Source organism: Panthera tigris, chromosome B4, assembly GCF_018350195.1.
Source record: "Panthera tigris isolate Pti1 chromosome B4, P.tigris_Pti1_mat1.1, whole genome shotgun sequence".
NCBI lineage: Eukaryota > Metazoa > Chordata > Mammalia > Carnivora > Felidae > Panthera > Panthera tigris.
The window spans coordinates 115,650,535-115,672,305 of record NC_056666.1 but is presented as its reverse complement, the minus strand read 5'-3'; the positions used below and the strand labels follow the sequence as shown (position 1 = coordinate 115,672,305).

At 39.4% G+C, this 21,771-nt stretch overlaps 1 protein-coding gene across 11 annotated transcripts in view; it reads left to right on the top strand.

Annotated features, from left to right (window-relative positions):
• USP44 (ubiquitin specific peptidase 44) overlaps positions 1-21,771 on the top strand; it is a 53,750-nt gene that overhangs the window by 10,883 nt on the left and 21,096 nt on the right. For 3 of the 11 annotated variants that reach the window (XR_006220169.1, XM_042992936.1, XM_042992928.1), the window contains exons 3-4: positions 7,360-7,432; positions 7,868-8,016. The exons of 1 other annotated variant lie outside the window; for it this stretch is intronic. The gene's annotated coding sequence lies outside the window, so the exon portion shown is untranslated. Of the gene's footprint in view, positions 1-7,359; positions 7,433-7,797; positions 8,017-12,303; positions 12,327-12,530; positions 12,589-14,389; positions 14,427-21,771 lie in introns of those variants that run through there. 7 more of the 11 variants (XM_042992929.1, XM_042992932.1, XM_042992933.1 and 4 more) reach the window with 7 other exon arrangements.

Below are 21,771 nucleotides of genomic sequence, written 5' to 3'. Positions count from 1 at the left end.
TATCCACTGTCTCTGATTTTGGTGAAAACCGAGTTCAAAGGACACTTGATAAAATTGTGGATGAATAGCCTGTGTAAAAAAACTACTTGAAATGCCACCTTCACAAACAAAGTACAGTACTCCCTCAAAATATAAATAAATGGAATAAAACAAATAAACTTTCCTTCTCTAAATATAGGGAACAGAGCATGTCGTGATCCAGTTTAGGTCTGCCTCTCCACTGCTAAATCTAACACCTCCAGAGAAGATCCTAGTCTGATGTGTGAATATAAATAAATTGATTAAATCCTGAACATGTTTCCTCCTCAACTGTAAAATGAGGATAATAATACTGACCTCCTTAGGACAATTGTGAGAATTACAGTAAGCAGTGACTATAAGCTAACTATTAAGTGAAAGCAGCAATAATAGTAGCAGCAGCAGCAGCAGCAGCCATAGTTATCATTCTGTCCCGATACATAGGGGATCATGTACAGGTCTAAGAATAAAATCTAAGAGTGTATTTTAAGAAGGAAAAGGTGATCAACTTTAGCATATTTTTGGTGAAGGAAGATCAATGGTTTTTGAATTTGACCAGGAAGAAATTGCTGGGGAGCTTGTTTTAAAAGAATATTTTCAGGGACACTTACCTGGGTGGCTCAGCCAGTTAAGCATTCGACTTCAGCTCAGGTCATGATCTCAAGGTTCCTGAGTTTAAGCCCCGCATTGGGCTCTTGGCTGTTAGCACAGAGCCCACTTTAGATCCTCTGTCCCCCTCTTTCACTGCCCCCCTCTGCTCGTGTTCTGTCTCTCAAAAATAGGCATTTAAAAATAAGTAAATGAAAGAATATTTTCAAAGCAGTAAGGTGAGAAGCCTGATTGTAGGTGGCTAATGAAAAGAAAATGGAGATGGCAGTTATAAACCAGGCATTTTCAACATCCACCAATCACTATCATAGAGTCATGATGATTTTTTTTAAATCAGAGGACTTATATTTCTAGGCTTTTTATTATAGTTCTCATTTACAGAGAGTTTTAGGATTGAGAAAAATAATTACTAAGATTGTCTTGTTGCCATTGTTCTAACTCACAAAATGTTCTTAGTGGTTGACAATGTAGAAAACTATTGAGGTTATTTGGTAAAGAGTACACTGATGATGAATTTAAAACTGATAGGTAAAGTGGGCAGGGGGAGGCAAACCATAGCTCTAAGTAGACAGGAGACTGAAGAAAAATGAATTTTTATTGATTGTAATGAAACATGGTTTCAAGGCAACTATTCTCGGGGTTTTGTAACTAGGTAGCATGCCGGAGTCTCATTCGTTATTGGAATTAACCAGACAAATCACTCCACCAGCTAAGAACGGCCATGCACCACCACCCACAGAATCAAGAAAGAGATATCAATCTGTCAATCCTGTCCATGCCTTTGGTTTCCTGTGTTGAGTCAAATTAAGCAGGAGGTTCCACTCCTGGTGGCAACCCTCTGCCAATTCCTTTAAGTTTCAGCTTTGCAACCATACTCTCCCCCTGCCCCTCCCCCACTCCCATGCCCAACCGGAATCCAAAGACTTTGGTTTCCCAGAAGCTGCACCAGTGCATCACCAGTCGGCATCATTTATGTTCAGAACTATGGCAACTATCTCTGTGCCTTTGAGATCTACTGATATAAGCCTCTCATTGATGATATAAGGGAGAAGAGAAATTAAGGGGTTGAGACAGGAAGCTATACATCAAGTGATTTCTTTCAAGATGTGGAAAACTGGATGTTTAAAAGCAGAGGTTTAGGAGCCAGTGAAAAGGAAGAGAACAAAGAAATGTTAGAAGAAGCAGAAAAGCTTAGCAACAAAGTACCTCACATATTAGGATAGAATAAGATTCAATAATAATAATAGCACCTCACATTTATTGGGAACTATCATTTAAAAATTTTGTTATATCTTTGTGTTATGCATAGTAGCAGCTAGTAGAAATACCACAATTCTGATTTTACTGGTGTCAATAAAAAATCTGCAAATTATATAGAAAGATCATTTATCCACCTTTTGGACTTAAGTTTTACTTTGAATTCATGTAGTACTTCATAGTTTACAAAAGCATTTACATAATCCTCAAAACGACATGAATCTGCTGAATCAGTTTTGTAATTCCCATTTTCAGAGAGAATCTCAAGCAGATTCCATGCCCCATGCAAAGCCAAAAGTGGGGCTTGATCCCCCAACCAGGAGATCATGACCTGAGCTGAAATCAAGAGATGGAGGCTTAACCAACTGAGCCACCCAGGCTTTTTTTTGTTTCTCTTAAGTCCACAGTTGATCATGAAGAAAGAATTCTTACATTTTCGGTAGATATTTAAAGTGTTGGACTTCCTAACTAGCATTCATCTTAAGATAAAATGGTGTTTTTTTTTAATGTTTACTTATTTATTTTGAGAGAGAGTGAGCGCAAGCAGGTGAGGAGTAGAGAGAGGGAGAGAAAGCGAAAATCCCAAGCAGGATCTGCACTGCCAGTGCAGACCCTGATGCAGGGCTTCAACTCATGAGCCATGAGATCATGACCTGAGCTGAAATCAAGAGTTGGACACTTAAGCAACCGAGCCACCTAGGTGCCCCTTAAGATAAAACATTTTATGTTCATTCAGATTTCCTCTATTTACCCAAAGACCCAGTGAGTGCCTGATGTTGTTCCTCTCCTAATCAGGCCTCTCCAAGGCAACGCAATATTTATGCGTGTTTCCCATTTTCCCTGTCATCCCCCAAATTTAAAAACCTATTTCCCATTATCTTCACAGCACTGTTAATTTATCTAATTCACTAATTTGCAATAAGATACTAAAACTGTTAGGAGCTTGGGGTGCCTGGCTGGCTCAAGAATCAGGGAACATGTGACTCTTGATCTTGAAATCATGGGTTCAGGCCCCATGTTGGGCGTGGAGCTTTCTTGGGGAAAAACAACAACAACAACAAACTAATAGGAACTTAAAAAATTATCCCCCTCTCCCCCAGATTTGCATTTTAACCTGGGGTCTTAAATTGTTTTAATAATATGGGCATTTCTGACCCTCATAATGGAGCCAAGGTAATTTGGTTTTTCCTGGCATCCCATCACACCAACACAACAAAGGCATACTTTATAGTACTTTTTGTAAAAATAATGTACATTACATGTACATCAGTATTAAACAAAAAGGGAGAAAACTATTCATAATGAGACTAGTCAAAATTATAATCCTCTTGCCCAGTGTGATTGACTAATAATAATGTTAAAGCTAGATTTTGTCTTAATTCAATAAAATGTTATAAGCATAAGCAAATAAGTTAAATGTTTAAGTCATTCTTTAATATTATCATTGGTTTTTATGAAAAGAAGAAGTAACTTCATAAGTATTCAATAGTGAATTTATACAAATTTCCTTCTGTGATCAATCCCAAGTCATTTTAGAATTTTCATGCAAATAGATGAAAGAAAACTTCATTGTTGCTAAAACGACTTCTTTATGCCACCTTTTGTCTTCTGATTGACTCATCTTTCATTATTTTTCTATAGACCAGGAATCATATATTTACTTTAAAAATTAAGAAACCTCGGGGCGCCTGGGTGGCTCAGTCGGTTAAGCGTCCGACTTCGGCTCCGGTCATGATCTCGCTGTCCGTGAGTTCGAGCCCTGCGTTGGGCTCTGTGCTGACAGCTCAGAGCCTGGAGCCTGTTTCCGATTCTGTGTCTCCCTCTCTCTGACCCTCCCCTGTTCGTGCTCTGTCTCTCCCTGTCTCAAAAATAAATAAAACGTTAAAAAAAATTAAAAAAAAAATTAAGAAACCTCTACCAAGCATCCGTTCTGCTTAGTTTTGTAAATATTAGTTTAAAGACCAAAGATAAAATGAAATAGATGGAGGCTATCTGCCTTACATACAACCTCCTTTCCTTTTAAGAATTTCCTGTGGAAATGCGGTTTTCTAGAACTTCATCTCTGGTTAACCGAGCAAGGAGAAGCTTACAGACACAAACAGATGGCTAAACCAATGACTGTCACCAAGAGGGCCCTATGGCCTGAAAGGAAGTCACCTTAAGACAACAGAGAAAAGCAGGGTGATCATCCTAGCTCTTGCACATGAAGAATTGTTAGCTTTTTTAAGATTTATTTAAAAAAAAAATTTTTTTTAACGTTTTATTTATTTTTGATACATGGAGAGACAGAGCATGAACAGGGGAGGGTCAGAGAGAGGGAGACACAGAATCGGAAACAGGCTCCAGGCTCCGAGCTGTCAGCACAGAGCCCGACGTGGGGCTCAAACTCACAGACCACGAGATCATGACCTGAGCCGAAGTCAGCCGCTTAACTGACTGAGCCACTCAGGCACCCCTTTAAGATTTATTTTTAAATAATCTCTACATCCAACATGGGGCTCAAACTTACAACCCTGAGATCAAGAGTCATGTGCTCTCTCTATGGAGTCAGCCAGGCACCCCAGAATCGTTAGCTCTTTTTACTGCATGCATATATACTGAATCTACAGTATATATGAGGTATATATATGAGTATGAGGTTTCCTTTATATGCTGCAGTACCTTACTACATTAATCGCTGCTTTATACTCAGCTTTCTTTTTTTTTTTTGCAACACTAAAGGATTTCAGTTTCCAAAGGGTTTGTGAAGATGTAAATAATTATACAAACAATTATGATTAACCACTTTTCTTAATTGTTTTTTTTTTAATGAGTTTAGGGGTGCCTGGGTGTGCTCAGTCTGTTAAGCACCTGACTCTTGATTTCAGCTCAGGTCATGATTTCATGGTTCGTGGGTTCAAGCCCACATCAGGCTCTGCACTGACACTGGGGAGCCTGCTTGGGATTCTCTGTCTTCCTCTCTCTCTGCCCCTCCCCTGCTGGCTCTCTCTCTCTTAAAAATAAACACTTTTTTTAAATTAAAAAAAAATAATACAGGTTTAAAAATATGTACAGGGGCGCCTGGGTGGCTCAGTCGGTTAAGCACAGGATTTTGGTTTAGGTCATGATCTCACGGTTTGTGAGTTCAAGCCCCACATCAGGCTCTCTGTTATCAGTACAGAGCCCACTTCAGATGCTCTGTCTCCCTCTCTCTCTGTCCCCCCCTCTCTCAAAATTAAATATACAGTATTTAATTACATGTACAGTATAAAATAAAATTTAGGTACCCCAATCATCTTCCCTCATGAAATTATTTTCCCTCATGAGGGATGCCTGGCTGGCTCAGTTGGAAGAGCATGTGACTCCTGATCTCAGGGTCATGAGTTCAAGCCCCACATTGGGTATAGAGATTACTTAAATAAAACTTAAAAAAAAAAAAAAAGATTACTTTCCCTCATGAAAGATACTTTTAGTATCTTTTTGGCATGGTTTACTAAAGCTTTATAAGTTAGAATTTCCAATTCTAACCCTTTTCCTTTCTCTCTCTGCTTCTCCAGATCCTTTCCCTGCTTGCTATGAGAAAAGGAGGCTAAAACTTTGTTCTACATGTTTCTCATAATATCATAACTAATTTTAACCTTTATGGTATTTATCCTCCAATTAGCTATTACTTTAGTAAAAAGTAAACCTCAGGTTAAAGGGTTATAAATATGAACAAATCTCAGTTCCTGACCTCAAGGAAATTTACAGGGCAGTAATGATCCTGAGAGAAATAATGATAAGTACATTTACTTTTCTCTTTATACTTTAGGAAGGGTTTAAACATGCAAAAGTTCATTTGATGTTTAAAACATCCTTGTAAGGAAGATAGGACAGATACTATTTCCCTAACTTTACAGAGGAGATAAAAGTAAAACATGCAACACATTTAAAGAACTAAAAATATTTAGATAAACTGTCATACATTGTGATTATAACTAGATAAACATGTTATAACATTATACACACACATACATCCTTAACTTATCCTTAGAAAGGCATCCAGGCTTAAGAAAATATCTCATTTGTTTTCCACAATGCTTAAAATCTCATCTTTTAAATTTATTTATTTATTTATTTATTCATTCATTCATTCATTCATTCATTCATTCAGATTTTATTTTTAAGTAATCTCTACACCCAATGTGGGGCTCAAATCACAACTCCGAGATCAAGAGTCTCTCACTCCACCGACTTGAGCCAGCATGGACCCCTAAAATCTCATTTTATAATCCCATACTCAGTGTCTATAGGAGGTTCCATTATAAATAGTCAGAAATGCAAAAAACATTACTAAACACTAGAATTTACTACATGATAACTGGGCTCCTTAGAAAATGGAAGTTTGGAGTAAAGAGTCCTAGAATAACGTGGGAAATGATTTATTGGGAAAAAAGAAAAAAAAGCCTTGATAAACTGATATAAAGCCCTGGGCACAAGCAGCCTGTGGATTCCTGAAAAAATTGAGTAGGATGGAGGTGGAGAAGATATTAAAAGGAGAGACAAAATGACTATTTTACAATTTTGCTGCTGTTAATGACAAAACCCCGGGCTCCTTTTCAATTTCTAGTAGGCATATGTTGTACTTTTCAAGGTATAAGCTTCCCTCACAGGCCACTAAATAAACACTTACCAGCCCTTTAAAATTAAATTAGTTTGGGGGTCTTCTACTTTTTAACTTGCATTTGCCTCCCTTACCTGCCACCACCCTCATTCTTTGTTTCTTAGAATTAAAAAAGCCTAGGGGCATCTGGTTGGCTCAGTTGGTAGAGCATGTGACTCTCAATCTCAAGGTAGTGAGTTCAAGCCCCACAATGGGCATGGAGCCTACTCAGAAAAAGAAACTAAAAAAAAAGAAAGAATTTAAAAGAGCTAATTCTAAAGCCATTTCTTTCTGCTCATGTTCCACTCTCTATATTCACCTACTAAGACCATATGTTGTCATCTGCTGTTCTAATATTTCTCTCTCAACTCTTTTCTTACATATTTGCCTCAAATTTAAGGTTTTTGGGTGACTCTATTTTTAAAAAATCAACAGCAGGGTGTTGTTACACCTTAATCAGACTTTAGGTCTGAGTCTTTTAGTATTTTCTTTACCTACTTTCTCCATTCAATCCTTTATTTCTTCCTAACATTGAAATGAAGGTCATGGACATGTCAGTGCCTAGCATAGTGCCAGGCACATAGGTGTTCAAAAAATATTTGTCAAATGAATCTTTCATAGCTTTAAAATTATTGATAGGAACATTTAGTCTATAAAACTGAAAATTCTTGGAAGCAGTTTTCTCAAAGTTAACAAAACCGTAAACTCTTCTTTAATAGACAATTAGGATTCCCAAGATATTTCTCATTTTAATAAAAGACTGGAATAGAAAATTCTAAAAATCAACACAAAGATTAAAAAGCAGCCCTAAGATTAACAAAATTTTGTGTTTTGTCTTCCTTTAATTCATTCAGACTCTGACGATCCAAGAAACAACCAGTTAGTGTTGTATCTACTTCAGAAGTTGGATCTGGCCTCAGAATGGAGGTATCAAAGTCATTAAAATTTTATCTTGTTAGGAAACTGTACTTACCTTAGAAAAAAAAGCAAATTGACGTTTCTCCCAATTTAGGAACTGTGGAAACAAGGGAAACCACTACACATCATTTCCACAATGCCCTATTATGCGAGAGAACATCTAATTTTGTTAATTCATTAAGCATTTTAAGAGTATTTTTGGCCATCACTATAATAAGGAGCTGTAGAGAGACACACAGTGGAGCCAGTGCACATTCCTTCTCCCCAAAGAGGTTACAATGCAAAGAGAGAACCAGGCGCGGAACTCAGAACAAAAGCTGTGACTGCATAATAATGTATTGGGGGTTGGGGGATGGGGATCTGAAAGCCTAGTTACTAGGAAAGCAATTTCCAGGAGGTAAGAGCTTAGGCCAGCTCTGAAAGAGGTTGATTGTAATTTTGCAGGAGTGAAAGTTGGAGGGGCTTCTACTTAGGAGATAAACATCTGCGCAGATTTAAAGGTGGGAAGTGCCTGAAGTGTGCAAGACTGTAAAGAGACTGACCTCCTAGCAGTGAAAGGCCGATAAGGGGAAAGACTGATTTTGAGGATGTAGGTAAGTTTGGGGAAGCCTGTTGATGATGTGTGAAGGGAAGAAGACATTTTTTTCTTTGTTATAGTAAAAAGCTTAGATTTCATGACATGGGTGTAAAACAAAGAGGAAAATTGCGTGAGAAAAATTATTAAGACAGCTATGTAAAAATGAGGTTCTGGTTCTGGAGCTCTAGAAACAAGTTAGACACGGCATAATTTAGGTCTACGTTGTTAAGACTCAGAATAAAATGGTAGCTAAGGAAATTTTCAAAGTTGAGTAAATAGTAATAACAGTAAACATATATAAGGTTATGCTACAATCGATCTCTTTAATTATTAACACAATTAATGACAATCTCCAGATAATTTCTTATCTCTAGCTCATTCCTTCCCATCCAGCACCTCTCTCTAGCTTACATCTTTGTATTCAAGACCTTTTGAGGACATCTATTCAGTACCCTCCTCCTATGACTTACTCAACTTGTCTTTGCTTTGTCTTCCTCCCATAAATGAAAAAATATCATCTTAGTCTTTAAAAGACCCAGCCTAAATACCGTTTCCTTGAAGTCATTTATGACCTCAGGAAATTATTTGAACTTCTATCTGCTAGTCACTTTGGCCACATGCAGCTTATTTTCTGAACAATTTTTTTTTAATGTTCTATTTATTCTTGAGAGAAAGAGAGACAGAGCATGAGTGAGGGAGTGGCACAGCGAGAGAGGGACACAGAATCCAAAGCAGACTCCAGGCTCTGAGCTGTCAGCACAGAGCCCAACGTGGGGCTCGAACTCATGAACTGTGAGATCATAACCTGAGCCGAAGTCCAACACTTAATCGACTGAGCCACCCAGGCGCCCCTGAACAATTTTTGAATACTGATGATCTTCATTCTATTTAACCCTTTAAAGCAGTTTTTTTAAAAATCATGGGGCACCCGGGCAGCTCAGTCAATTAAGTGTTGGACTTCGGCTCAGGTTATGATCTCACAGTTCATGAGTTCGAGCCCCACATAGGGCGCTCTGCTGTTGGTGCAGAGCCCACTTCAGATCCTCTATCCCCCTCCTTCCATGCCCCTCCCTCACTCATCCGCACGAATGTACCCACACACTCTCAAAAAAAAACATTAAAAAAAAATAAGTATGATCATTGCAGAACACATAGAAAATAAAAATCACTTGTGGAGTGCCTGGTTGGCTCAGTCAGTGGAGCGACTCCTGATCTCAAGGTTGTAAATTCAAGCCCCATGTTGGGTGGAGAGATTACTTTAAAAAATAAAATCTTTTAAAAACGGCACTTGTAATCCTGCCACCATTACTAAAATGTTGATGTATTCCAAGTGTCCAATGTGAATAGTATATACATTCGTTTTTAAATACAATGTATACATTTTTGCATCCTGCATTTAGTTTTTACTTTTACATTGTTATTTTACAGACTCTTGGCATCCAAACCATTCTACTCAGAATCTGAAGACCCCAGCTACTGCTTCTTTTTACCTCAGCTGTTAATCCTTATATCCTCTTTCTTTATGCCTCTTGCTTCCAGGTGTCCACTGTTTGCCTTCTCAATGTGCCTTTAATTAATTAATTAATTAATTAATTAATTTTTATTTCAATGTGCCTTTAAATCAATATTCAACCCATCTCAACCCCTTTTACCTCAGTGTTTGAGAAGAGGTTTTATCTATCTATTTATGATTTTGTTTTTAAGTAATCCCTATTCCCAATGTGAGGCTTGAACTCACAAGCCCTGAGATCAAGAGCAGCATGCTCCACTGACTGAGCCAGCCAGGTCCCCAGGGGTGGGCAGGGAGAGCTTTTAAAGAGCTTCCTACAGATTGATTGGTCTTGGGTCTGGTGTTCATCTCAGACTAATAAACTCTGGAAAAGAGGGAGAAGGGGTCATACAGTCCAGTAAGATAATTTATGAAGAAGGACCCTCTTTGAAGAATGGGAATGGGAGACACAGTTGACTTGACCTATAAATCCTTCATTTAATATTTTTAGAAAAGAAGATTTTTTTTAAAATTTGTTTTATTTTATATTTGAGAGAGAGAGACAGAGACAGCGAGCAGGGGAGGTGCATGCAGAGAGAGAGACAGAATCCGAAGCAGGCTCCAGACTCCGAGCTGTTAGCACAGAGCTCAACGCAGGACTCGAACTCACAAGCAGTGAGATCATGACCTGAGCTGAAGTCGGACGCTTACCCGACTGAGCCATCCAGGTGCCCCGAAAATAAGATTTTTTAAAAGTAATCTCTATGCTGAACTTGGGATTCAAACTCATGACCCCGAGATCAAGTCACATGCTCTACCAACTGAGCCAGCCAGGCACCCCCTGAAAATAGAATTTTTAAAATAATTGTTTAAGTTTATTTATTTATTTTGAAAGAGGGAATGCATGAGCAGGGGAGGGGAGAGGGAGAGAGAGAGAATCCCAAGCAGTCTCTGCACTGTAAGCATAGAGCAGATACAGGGCTCGAACTCACAAACTGCAAGATCATGACCTGGGCCAAAATGAAGAGTCGGTCACTTAAGTGACTGAACTACCTAGACAGCCCTGAAAATAATATTTTTGATGACTATATAATATTCTGTCCTATGACTATATCAGATATACTTATCCTTTCCCATGGTACTGAACAGTTAGGTTGTTTCTGGTCTTCACTATTCTAAATAACACTGAGCAGAAGTAAAAAATTGTTTGTATTCCTAAAAGCAAAATTACTAGATCAGTGGCGGCAGATTTGTAATATTTGCCAAAGACCTTCTAGATGGGTTTTATGACCTTAAAAAAGGAGAGCAAGGTTTTTGAACTTATATTTTGCTTTCTAGGAAATGCAGGAAAAACTATATTGTATGCCAAAAACACTTAAATGAAATACTTCCTCTTAAGAGATACTCTCATGTAATGCATTTTAGAAATTAAGGTGATGGGAAAGATTACAAGACAGTGGTTTATGTGTTTTGAACTGGAGGACTGCACTGGGGACAGAATTGAATTCTATGGAATTATTAATGCACTTGTATTAGAAAAAAAGAATGAAAGGAGTATTAAACTATGAAAATTCATCACTTATCATTTATATGTGCAAAACTACATTTTATGCAATTGAATCTTCAACTGGTACTTTTTATAATGTGAATTGATTAGACCGTTGCCATTTGTTATCTACGTAAGAATTCCTGAGGCTAATATGCCGATGTTAATTAGCCATTTCCCTTCAAACTTTTGTTTAGATAATATGCTATGAATGCCTTTGTGCGCTCATTTTTTCCCCATTCATACCATGGAAAGATATTCCCTGAAGTGGAGTTGTTCATGTGAACAATTTTATAGCTTCCCTTATATATTGCAAGATAATGTACTCCACGGACACGTTATTAACGCTGCATGTTTGTCTTGCTGCTTCTACCTCCCCTTAAAAAGATAGGTCTTTTCATTTTAAATATTCCCCACAGGGTAGCGGAGGTAGAAATGGCACACAGCTGAGCACAGAGTACAAGCTCAAGAAATACTAATGGCTTAATTTTCATGTACCTGTGGGTTTGACTTTCTCTTCTCTAGATCCTTCTCAGCTCTTCTTTTCGGTATCTATTTCATTACCTTAAATTGGCAATTTCAGGTAAATCGACAGCTTCAGGTTGATTTTGGACACAGGAGTCTCTTCGTGTCCCTCAAATTTATGTCTCAGTGAGTGTCCCATTCTGGAACCTTACTTGCCCGACTGCTGTCTGAGGAAGCTCAATTCAAAGCAGTCACGATCCCCTCGAGGTCACACGTAGGGTTGCCTCCTCAGAAAGGAAGCGTTTTCTCAACGAATGTCTATGCCAGTCAATTTGCGCTGATTTGGAAGATAACGGAATGGGCGCGCCTTCCTGCCAATTTGACGCTGTGCGAGTCGCAGAAATTCAGTGGAGGGGTTCGGACGCCCGCGGAATCTTTTGCATCTCACAGAATTGTAGTAAACACTGGCTGCACCCTCCCGTGCCCGGGAGATGAGGACAGGTGCGAAGCCCGCCTGGGGAGGAAACGGCTACGATCCGCTCAGAGCCACATGCCGCGCTGAGCAAAGCCCATCCCTGGACCACGACCGGAATCCCGGCTGCCGCTCGCCTCTCAGGGCGTCCCCGGCAGCCGAGCGGGTGGCATTAGCCAAGCGGAGCGGCACCCCCGGCACGCCAAAGGCCCGGGGGGCGGGGCGGCACGGCGTCACCTGTGACGTAGCCGCTCGACCGGGCCGCCGCCGCCGCCGCCGCCGCCGCCGCCGCCGCCGAACCGGGGGCGGGGGGCCCGGGGGTGAGCGCAAAGATGGCCGCTTCGGCTCGGGCTGGTGAGTGTGCGTGACGGACGCGCGCGGCTGCAGCGGTTGGCGGAATGAGGCTCTCTACCGGAGCGGAGGTCCGACCAGAGCCTTCGGGGCCTGGGGGCACCTGGCGGTGTTTTCCCGCCTCGCAGGGCGCGGGGAGGTCCTGAGGGAGGGAGAGGGGGGCTGCGGACGGACTGAGGGGAGCGGGCCGAGGGGCGCGCGGAGAAGGCAGTGGCAGTGGCGGCGGGTCCGGCGAATTTAGAATTGGCGCCCCTGGGAAGTTTCGGTGGGTCGTGCGATGTCCTGGTGGCTGGCCACCTCAGGAGTGCCCAGGGATGCTGCGGGCAGCCGCGCGTCCCGTGTGGCCAGGGTCACCGCGTAGCCACCCTGAGCGGGGCTGGAGGGGCATGAGTTGGGAGGAGAAGAGGCGAAATAGGAAGACTTTGGGGGTGCGGAGGGGGAGATGTGCCCTGACCCGCGTTGGGGAGCGCTATGTAGATGTGATCATGAATAGGGATGCGCGCTGGGCACTCTGCAGAGCTGGTACTGTCGAAATAAAACCGCATCCTAACCCCTGGCTCTGATTGCTGCCAGGTGATGCTCGAAATCCCCTGGGAGGCTTTGGAAGGGCATTTTCTAGCCGTCCGTTTATGAGGAATGGCTTGCTTTCCTCCCAACGATCGGGTCCCAGCGTTGCCAGCACCTGCTGCCACTTAGAGACACTTAGGATTTTTGAATACCAGCTTCCGCTGGCCTTCGGGGAAGGAATGCTAATGGGCTAAACTCATTTGGGGGCTTAAGAAACGTGTTAGCATGAGAAGAAAAAAATGTTCAAGTGTAAGAGGTGGTAGGAGACCCTCGTACGCCCACTCCCAATAAAAAAGAAAGTGAAACGTAGTGATTGTTTCAACTGCAAGTTTGAGCTGTTGTACATTCTGCATGTAACCGGATAATTTCTTGCAGTTTTAATTTTGGAAGTAGACAATTTAGCAAGTCTTAGGAGAGTCGCTTTGTCCTTAACCCCTCCTGATTTCCCCCACTTTTAAACTCTAATGGTCCTATCTTGCAAGTAACGGGATTGTGAAATTAGCATGGAAATAGGACCTTCAGACCCTGCACTTGAATTCCTTATTATCTGTGAAGTAGCCTGTGTGGGGCGGGGTGTGGGGCGGGGGGGGGGGGAGTAGGGGGTGGTAACATAGGGCCTGGAATTCCATTTTGAGTTGTCTTTAAAATCAGTATTCAGTGTAAACAATGAAAAAAAATTAGCTGTTCACTGTGATCAAATTCAGAAAGCCAAACATGAGTTAAGCACATGTTTATAGAATATTTCATCATCATCATCATTTCATCACCATCAATACAAAGAGAGGAAAACTTTGTATTCTTGGAGCCCTAATCTTTTTATCCTTAATTTAGCATCTCGGGATTTGAAAGAGATTTTTATTTTTATTTAATTTCCAACCCCTACCCCCACACAGATTTGAAAGAGATTTTAAACATTTTGTCTTGTTTACCTTTTCTCCACCCTGCTCCGATTTCTCTAGCTTTTTGTGTACTAGCCGTTCATTTTGCAAAGGGTGGCAGATTTTTCATTCTAGGAATTTTCATGTAGTCTATCTTTATTGAAATTTAGAGATATTCTAATATTTAACAAAGTTTAGCGCATACAGTGAGGAAATTTAAATGTTTTGGCTGTTTTCATTGTACATTCACCTTGTTTTTCTTCCAGAATATTAATTATCCCAGACTTTTTAGCTTAACAACATTTAAGTGATAAGTGAATCTGTGTTGAGTATACTATACAATGATACACTTTTTGGAATATTTAAATTGGAAAATCTGTTGAAGATTTGGGTTAAATATTTGAAATATATTGTTTCTACCCGTCTTTACCCCCCCCCCCATCTTTTCACAGATTTTTCTTTCTGTACTACAGAAATTTATCATATATACCCTCTACCCAAATTTTCCTCTACATGCTTAAATCTTACTGAGTATTATAGCATTGGTGGTACGTAAGAGGATTTTCTGCTCATTGGGTTGTTTGAGGGCAGAGTCTGATTGTATTTTGTTTGTATCCCCAGCACCTGACTATCTGCTTATCATGGAGGAAAAATCCCTGTAAGTGTCGAATTGTGGTTTTGAATGGTGCAGAGATATAGAGAAAGGCAACGTCTTGGCTTCTTATAGGCAGAAAAAGGGTGCTTTGAAGTGTTTCTCCTTCCTGTGATGTTAGGCAGAACAAACATGGTTGCCGGATTCTAATGGAGTTGTCTGGTTGAGGGAGATTAGACGGAGACTGGGGCCCAGGCTTAGGAGACTAATCAAGGTAGGAAATGTGTGCCCATCATTTTCTGGATTCAGTAATGGACAGTTTTGCCATTAGGCCTAACCGAAATAGGAAGTGACAAGTTACTAAAATATAGGAGGATTCTATAATACTGGCTTTCTGGCAAAAATTAAGATTATTGAAGTACATTGGTTTTTCACAGCGCTTTCAGAGACCATAAAACTTTACTTTCAGTGGAGTTTTACATACCATGGGAAAAGCTTATTTATAGTCCAAGAATATATTTGTTAGGCCAAATTATAGATGTGCTAGAATGATAGAGTCTAAGCATTTTACACAAAGTATTTGAACTCAATTTTCTAGACCCATAATAGAATGCTTAATTTTTTTTTTTTTTTTTGAGAGGTGGGGTGGGGAAATGGGCAGAGGGAGAAAGTGAGAGAATCTTAAGCAGGCTCCATGCTCAGCACAGAGCCTGACATGGGGCTCAGTCCTGCGACTCTGAGATCATGCCCTGAGCCAAAATTAAGAGTTGGGTGCTCAACTGAGCCACCCAGGTGCCCCACTCAATCTTTTTGTGAACATTTCTCCCATTGTTATGAAGTTAGCTGCAGTATGTTGATATATAAGTATGGTGATGTGACACTAATGATAAATATTTTGGAACAAAATTGCCCATGAATGAAATACCTGTAAGTAGTGATGGGTAAGGAAATCAAATAAACCTGGTGGCAGAACTTAATTTCCAGTTCTTTTTCTTAGAACATCAACTAGAGTCAATCTCTGTGCTTCTGGGGAGGCAATGTTAGAGATGTGAAGAAGGCCCAGGGAAAAAGAGTATCCTTTTTTGTTTAATGAAGAGTTTCAAGCGAGATCAGGGTAATTATAGATTCTAGATTTCTAGAGGAAGGAAGAATAACTAGGGCCTGTCTAGGGATAAAGGAAAGGAAATACATCATGATTGATAAGAGGTGCCAAAGCACTTAAGAGGCATGATAGCATACCTAAGAGGGAGTAGGGAGAGTTTGAGAGGCCATTTTGTTAATTCATTCAATCATTTGTTCATTTAAATTTTTGAACCCCTTTGTACCAGGCACTATGCTTGACCCTTGGCATTTTGCAAACATCTCCTAAGAGCATGGGTTACTATGGTAGTTCCATGGAAATTTGGAACCTGCTTATAAGGAGTGGGGTAGGATTTGCCCTAATTACTATGCATAAAGGTTATTTTCATTCTTATCCAAATGAACGCAAAGATTGGTGTGGTTAGTAATTCCTAAGGCCAACTTCCTATTGAAATTGCCATTTCCTCCTATCTTTTATTATGGAAAATAACAAATCTTCCTACTTTTAATAGCTTTTAGAGGATCTGTTTAGGTGATTTGCTACTGTTAAAAGAAAATTAAATTTTGTTATAAAAATTATCTTTATTAAAATAAAGATTCAGCATATGTTGAATCTTTAATATCTATCCCTCTAGGAATTCTCAAATGAGACAAAGATGATTACTGTGATGCAATTTCATTTAAATATTCTTTATGCCCAGTGTTATGTATGTATATAAGTATTTATATAAAATGTGCACACCCATTGCCTTTGAAACAGTAGTAAATACCCCAGTTACAAAAATTTTTTATTCACAATATGGTCATTTGTATATAAAAACATTTTAATAAAAGATACGTGAAAAGTGGCTGGTCATAGATGAGAATAGAAAAGTATATATTGTGCCACAATTTGAAGGCAATTTGAAGGCACTTACAGGCCATGGTAAAGAGTTTAGACTGATCTTGTGGTATTTCAAAACTTTTAAACAATTTTTCAATGATTGCAAAGCTGTTCTATGAGACACACTAGAAATGATGTAAAATACAAATGTTTTTATGACTCTGAAAAGGGAGAAGCTTTTTTTGAGGGGAGGAGGAAGAGCGCAAGTGGGGGAGAGGCAGAGAGAGGGGGACAGAGGATCCTAAGTGAGCTCACACTGACAGGCTGACAGCCGCAAGCCCAATGTGGGGCTTGAATTCACGAACCTGCAAGATCATGACCTCGGCTGAAGTCGGAGGCTCAACTGACTGAGCCACCCAGGTGCCTTGGGAGAAGTTTAATAGAGCATAATGATACTATTTTAGTGTCTGTTCAGATTTTTAAATATAGATTTTCTTTTAGGAGTGTATATTAGCCAGTTCCCTCGTTCTGTGTCACTTTTTTTTTTTTAAGCTTTTTTTTTTTTTTTAAGTTTATTTTTGAGAGACAGACCAAGTGCAAGTGGGGGGAAGAGCAGAGAGAGAGAGGGAGATACAGAATCTGAAGCAGGGTCCAGGCTCTGAGCTGTCCGCACAGAGCCCAATGCAGGACTCAAACTCATGAACTGCAAGATCATGACCTGAGCTGAAGTCAGACACTTGACCAACTGAGCCACCCAGGAGCTCCCTGTGTCACTTTTTAAAATAGTAATTTAGTTTGGCTATTTTTGTGTGTTTATTTTTCATGGTAACTTCCTGTTTTTTCATGAAAACATTTTTTAAAGCGAAGAATATGAAAACTGTGTTACTAATTGCACTGGCGAAATTAAGATTACTTTTATGTGAATGATCTTTAGTACCTGTCCTCCTCTAGGAACTTCCAAAGTTTATACTGTTATTGTACCTTTCCATATTTTCTTTCTAAGTGTTTTAAGATAAAATAGGTGGAATGGGGTGGTCAGCTGAAAAGACCATTTTGTTGAAGGTAACAAATTTATAGAGGAATATTAATTTTTGAAGTAAAATTAGCTATCCTTCTAAGTTTTCAGTGATTTTTGTAGTTCTTAGTAATATTTGTATTTGGAGCACAAATATTTATTTGAAGGGTCACTGCATATCATACCAAAATTTAACCCTTTTTTTTTTTTTTTACTTTTTTATTGTTTATTTTTAATTTTTTTAAAGATTTTATTTTTAAGTAATCTCTACACCCAACATGGGGCTCAAATTTAGAACCCCAAGATGAAAAGTCACATGCTCTACCGACTGAGCCAGCCAGGTGCCCCTGTTTATTTTTTTATTTTTATTTTTTTTTAAGGATTTTATTTTCAAGTAATCTCTACACCCAATGTGGGGCTTGAATTCGCAATCCTGAGATCAAGAGCCGCATGCTCTACTGACTGAGCCTGCTAGGTGCCTCTGGTTGTTGTGGTTGGTTTGTGTGTTTGTTTTTGTTTTTAAGTTTTTATTTTGAGAGAGAGAGAGCATGAAGGGGGGGGAGGGAGAGAAAGAGGAAGGAAGGAAGGAAGGAAGGAAGGAAGGAAGGAAGGAAGGAAGGAAGGAAGGAAGGAAGGAAGGAAAGGAAGAAAAGAAAGGAAGGAAGGAAGGAAAAAGGGAGAGAGGGAGGAAGGGAGGAAGGAAGGAAGAGAGAGAGAAAGAGAAAGAGAGAGAGAGAGAGAAAGAAAGGAAAGAAAGAAAGAAAGAAAGAAAGAAAGAAAGAAAGAAAGAAAGAACGAACCCCAAGCAGCCTCCTCACTACCAGTGCAGAGTCCAATGTGGTGCTCAAACTCACAAAACTGCGAGGTCATAACCTGAGCCAAAACAGAGTCAGACACTTAACCAACTGAGCCACCCAGGTACCCCACCTAGTTTTTTTGTGTGTGTGTTTGTTTTGTTTTGTTTTGTTTTTTAATAAATTCTACTCCCAACATGGGGCTCCAGCTCACGGCATCGAGATCAAGAGTCACATGCTGTATCAAGAGTTGCTTGACGTACCAACTGAGCCAGCCAGGCACCTAAAATAATTAGGGTTAGGGAAGTATATCTCAGTTTACTTTTGTATAAAGTCTATTTGGGGTGTCTGAAAGCACATAGAATGGTACTAGACACGTGGTAGGCTGTGGTTAAGGATGGAGAAATAGGATAATGATATCACAAAATATCAGGAAACTGTTCCTTAATTGACCTTGAGGGAAAAATAGCCACTTGGTTGAGGGTGGGGGGGGCAGTTTGGGTCACTAGTAATCAGTGACCTCCTATTCTTTCTTTTTGTCTAAGTATAATCGGCTTCCTATTCTTAACCACTTATTCAAATGTCATAAAGAGAACTGAAGCAAGACCTGCATTCAATACTAGTTGTTTGTGCCAAGAATTTGGTAGCCTAAAACAACATGGCTATCAAACCTATAGGATTTTTTTTTTTAAGTAAAATGGCTTTTTTTTTTTTTAAACTAAGACGCTAAAAAAATGTTTGACATGTAGTCCCTCCCTGGCCATAGGGAACCTATCCAACAGTTCAGTGGCAGTAAGGATGTATATACAAACAAAGGATTCACATTTGGCACAACCCAAGTCCTTTAGGAAGTTAGAGATTTTTTTAAATTTGCTAATTTATTGATTAATTGATTTTAATCTCTATACCCAACATGGGGCTCAAACTCATGACCGAGATCATGAGTCACATGATCTACCAACTGAGCCAGCCTGGTGCCCCAGAAATCCTCTGTTTTATTGAACTATGGGTCAAAGGATTCTAATAGTTAAAGGCTCAAAGGAAACTTGGAAGATTAGTTTGGCATGATAGTACTATGGAGGAGAATGAGAGTCTGGAGGATGGGAAACCAGTTTGGAGGTTACTGCTGTACCTCAGGAATGATACAGTAAAGCCCATAATAAGAATGATAGCTCTGCAAATGAAAAGGAATAAAGACTTGGGGAGTGATAACCTTTTATACATAGGTGATAAGAATGTTTGAGTAGAAAGGATGGGAGGGAGGAGTAAAACCAAAGACAAAACAAAACAAAATAGCCTGGGTACTTAAATAATACTACTCTATCTTTAATAAGAGAATATTAGGGGCATCTGGGTGGCTCAGTTGGTTGGGCGGCCAACTTCAGTTCAGGTCATGGTCTTGTAGTTCATGAGTTTGAGCCCCTCATTGGGTTTACTGCACAGAACCCCCTTTGGATCTTCTGTCCCCTTCTGTTTCTGCCCCTCCCCTGCTCACGTATGCTCCCTCACAAATAAAACATTTAAAAATATTTTTAAAAAATATGAGAATATTGGAAGAGAAACTAACTCTGTGACAGCAAGATGTACAGGTAAGCTGAGTTTGCAGTGTGCCTGAGACTGGTTCAGAAAGGTTCTGGTGGTCAGCTACCTACATCTGTCATTGAACTTCTGCCAGTAGGATGAGCCATTGAAATAGATGTCAGAAGGGTATTACTACATGCTGAAAGCCTGGATTGTATGTTGCAAAGGGCTATCATTTGAGTAAATGAAAATTAATTTCAGAGAGTCTTCACTGGGTGGTAAGTATAAGCAGTTTTGTGCTGTTGAACTGTTACAAGTTAAATAGTTTACCCATGTATTTGATACTTGTGTGTGATGTAAATTTTTAACTAAAAATACCATATTTAATAAGATCTTATGTTTTCTTTCTCTTCTAGTCATTTTAGTTTCTATTTTATAATTGCTTTTGTTATATGTTAACTCTGTGTAAAATAATTAGCTTTCAATAAGTCAAATACAATTATTTTCTTAAACTGTAGAGACTTGCTATATAATAGCAGTAGCAGGGAATTTTAAAAATAAAAATGTTCATCAGTTATATGCCATGGAAAGTTTAAATAGCTTGAATGGTTTTCTTTGAACCAATTAAAAATTTCATTGTCTTTAATCAGTGAAGAATAACAAAGCTTTCAAAATATTATAAATCCATCTGTCTTTTCAAATAAAGGTAGCATACTTGGTTTAAAAAAACATTTCATAGATATTAATTGGAACTTTAAGTATGAAACATTTTTTAAATGTATGAGAAAATGATAGTATGGATTATTTTAATCCTTGTATATAGATTCCATTCAGAACATCTTGACTAATTGTGTGTTGCTATTATATTAGGTAATATTTTATCAGATTCTACATGGAGTATGCAAAAATATTTTATTTTCTCTCTTTAAAGTGAATATACTGATAAAAATTACATAACCAACCTGCTGAAGCTAAACAGAGTTTAATACATAGCTTCTCCACAGTGGATTAGCAAATGAAAAGAAGTGCTCTGAACCCAATAGAGGAAAATAGGAAGTGTCAAGGAAATACTCCCATACCCCTTAATTTTCCTCCAAGCTTTTAGATCTTGTGTGATGAGAACCCTTTGGGGATACCTTATTAAGTGTCTCTGAGCTTTGACACCAGGCAGCAGAGCAAACTGGAAGCCTCAGGTGGCAGCAACCTGGCTTTCTAGTTCCTGCTTACCTCCCTGCCCCTCTTTTGGTTATCTGCCCTCCTGGTTTCTTTCATAACTCGACCGGGTAAGTGGACCCCCTGCTCTAAAATATTAATCTTATTGGTCATTCAACCATTCTGGTTTCACTTCTTGGTGGGTTTTTTTGTTTTGGTTTTTAAGATTTATTTTTGGGGCGCCTGGCTGGCTCAGTCGGTTAAGCCTCTGACTTCGGCTGAGGTCATGATCTCGTGGTTTACTGGTTCGAGCCCCGCGTCGAGCTCTGTTCTGACTGCTCAGAGCCTGGAGCCTGCTTCGGATTCTGTGTCTCCCTCTCTCTCTGCCCCTCTCCCCTCACGCTCTGTCTCTCTCTCCTTGAAAAATAAATACATATCAAAAAACATTATAAAAGATTTTATTTTTAAGTAATCTCCACACCCAGGGTAGGGCTTGAACTCAGAACCCTGAGATCAAGCAAGAGTCTCTTGCTCTATCAACTGAGCCAGCCAGGTGCTCCTGGTTTCACTTCTTCAGATTTTTTAAAAAAGATTTTATCTTTGAGAGCTCCCCTTTTAAAAAGTAAATACTCCTGGGAGAGGTTAGACCTTAGTTCTCAGCTAATACCTTCATTTTCAGTTAGCACCTTAGTTGGGCTCAGTATACATTTGGCTGAGAAGAATGAATCCCTGGCTAAAAGTGATAAAACTAGAAGAAAATTAGCCTATATAATAGCAGTAGCAGTGGCAGTATTCACAGTAGTATTGTCAACTAAGATACTGAGAGCCACATAATTAAGTGCCAGGGTTTATTCTAAGTGCTTTATGAATATAAATTTCTCCGATTCCCTCAACAACCTTATTGGTGTTCTTACCACCGTTTCTTAAAGATAAGAAAATTGAGGTAAGTAGAGCATAAATAATTTGTCTAGGTCACTTGGTAAATATAGCTAAGTGTTAAACTCAGTCATTTGGATTGTAGAGTGT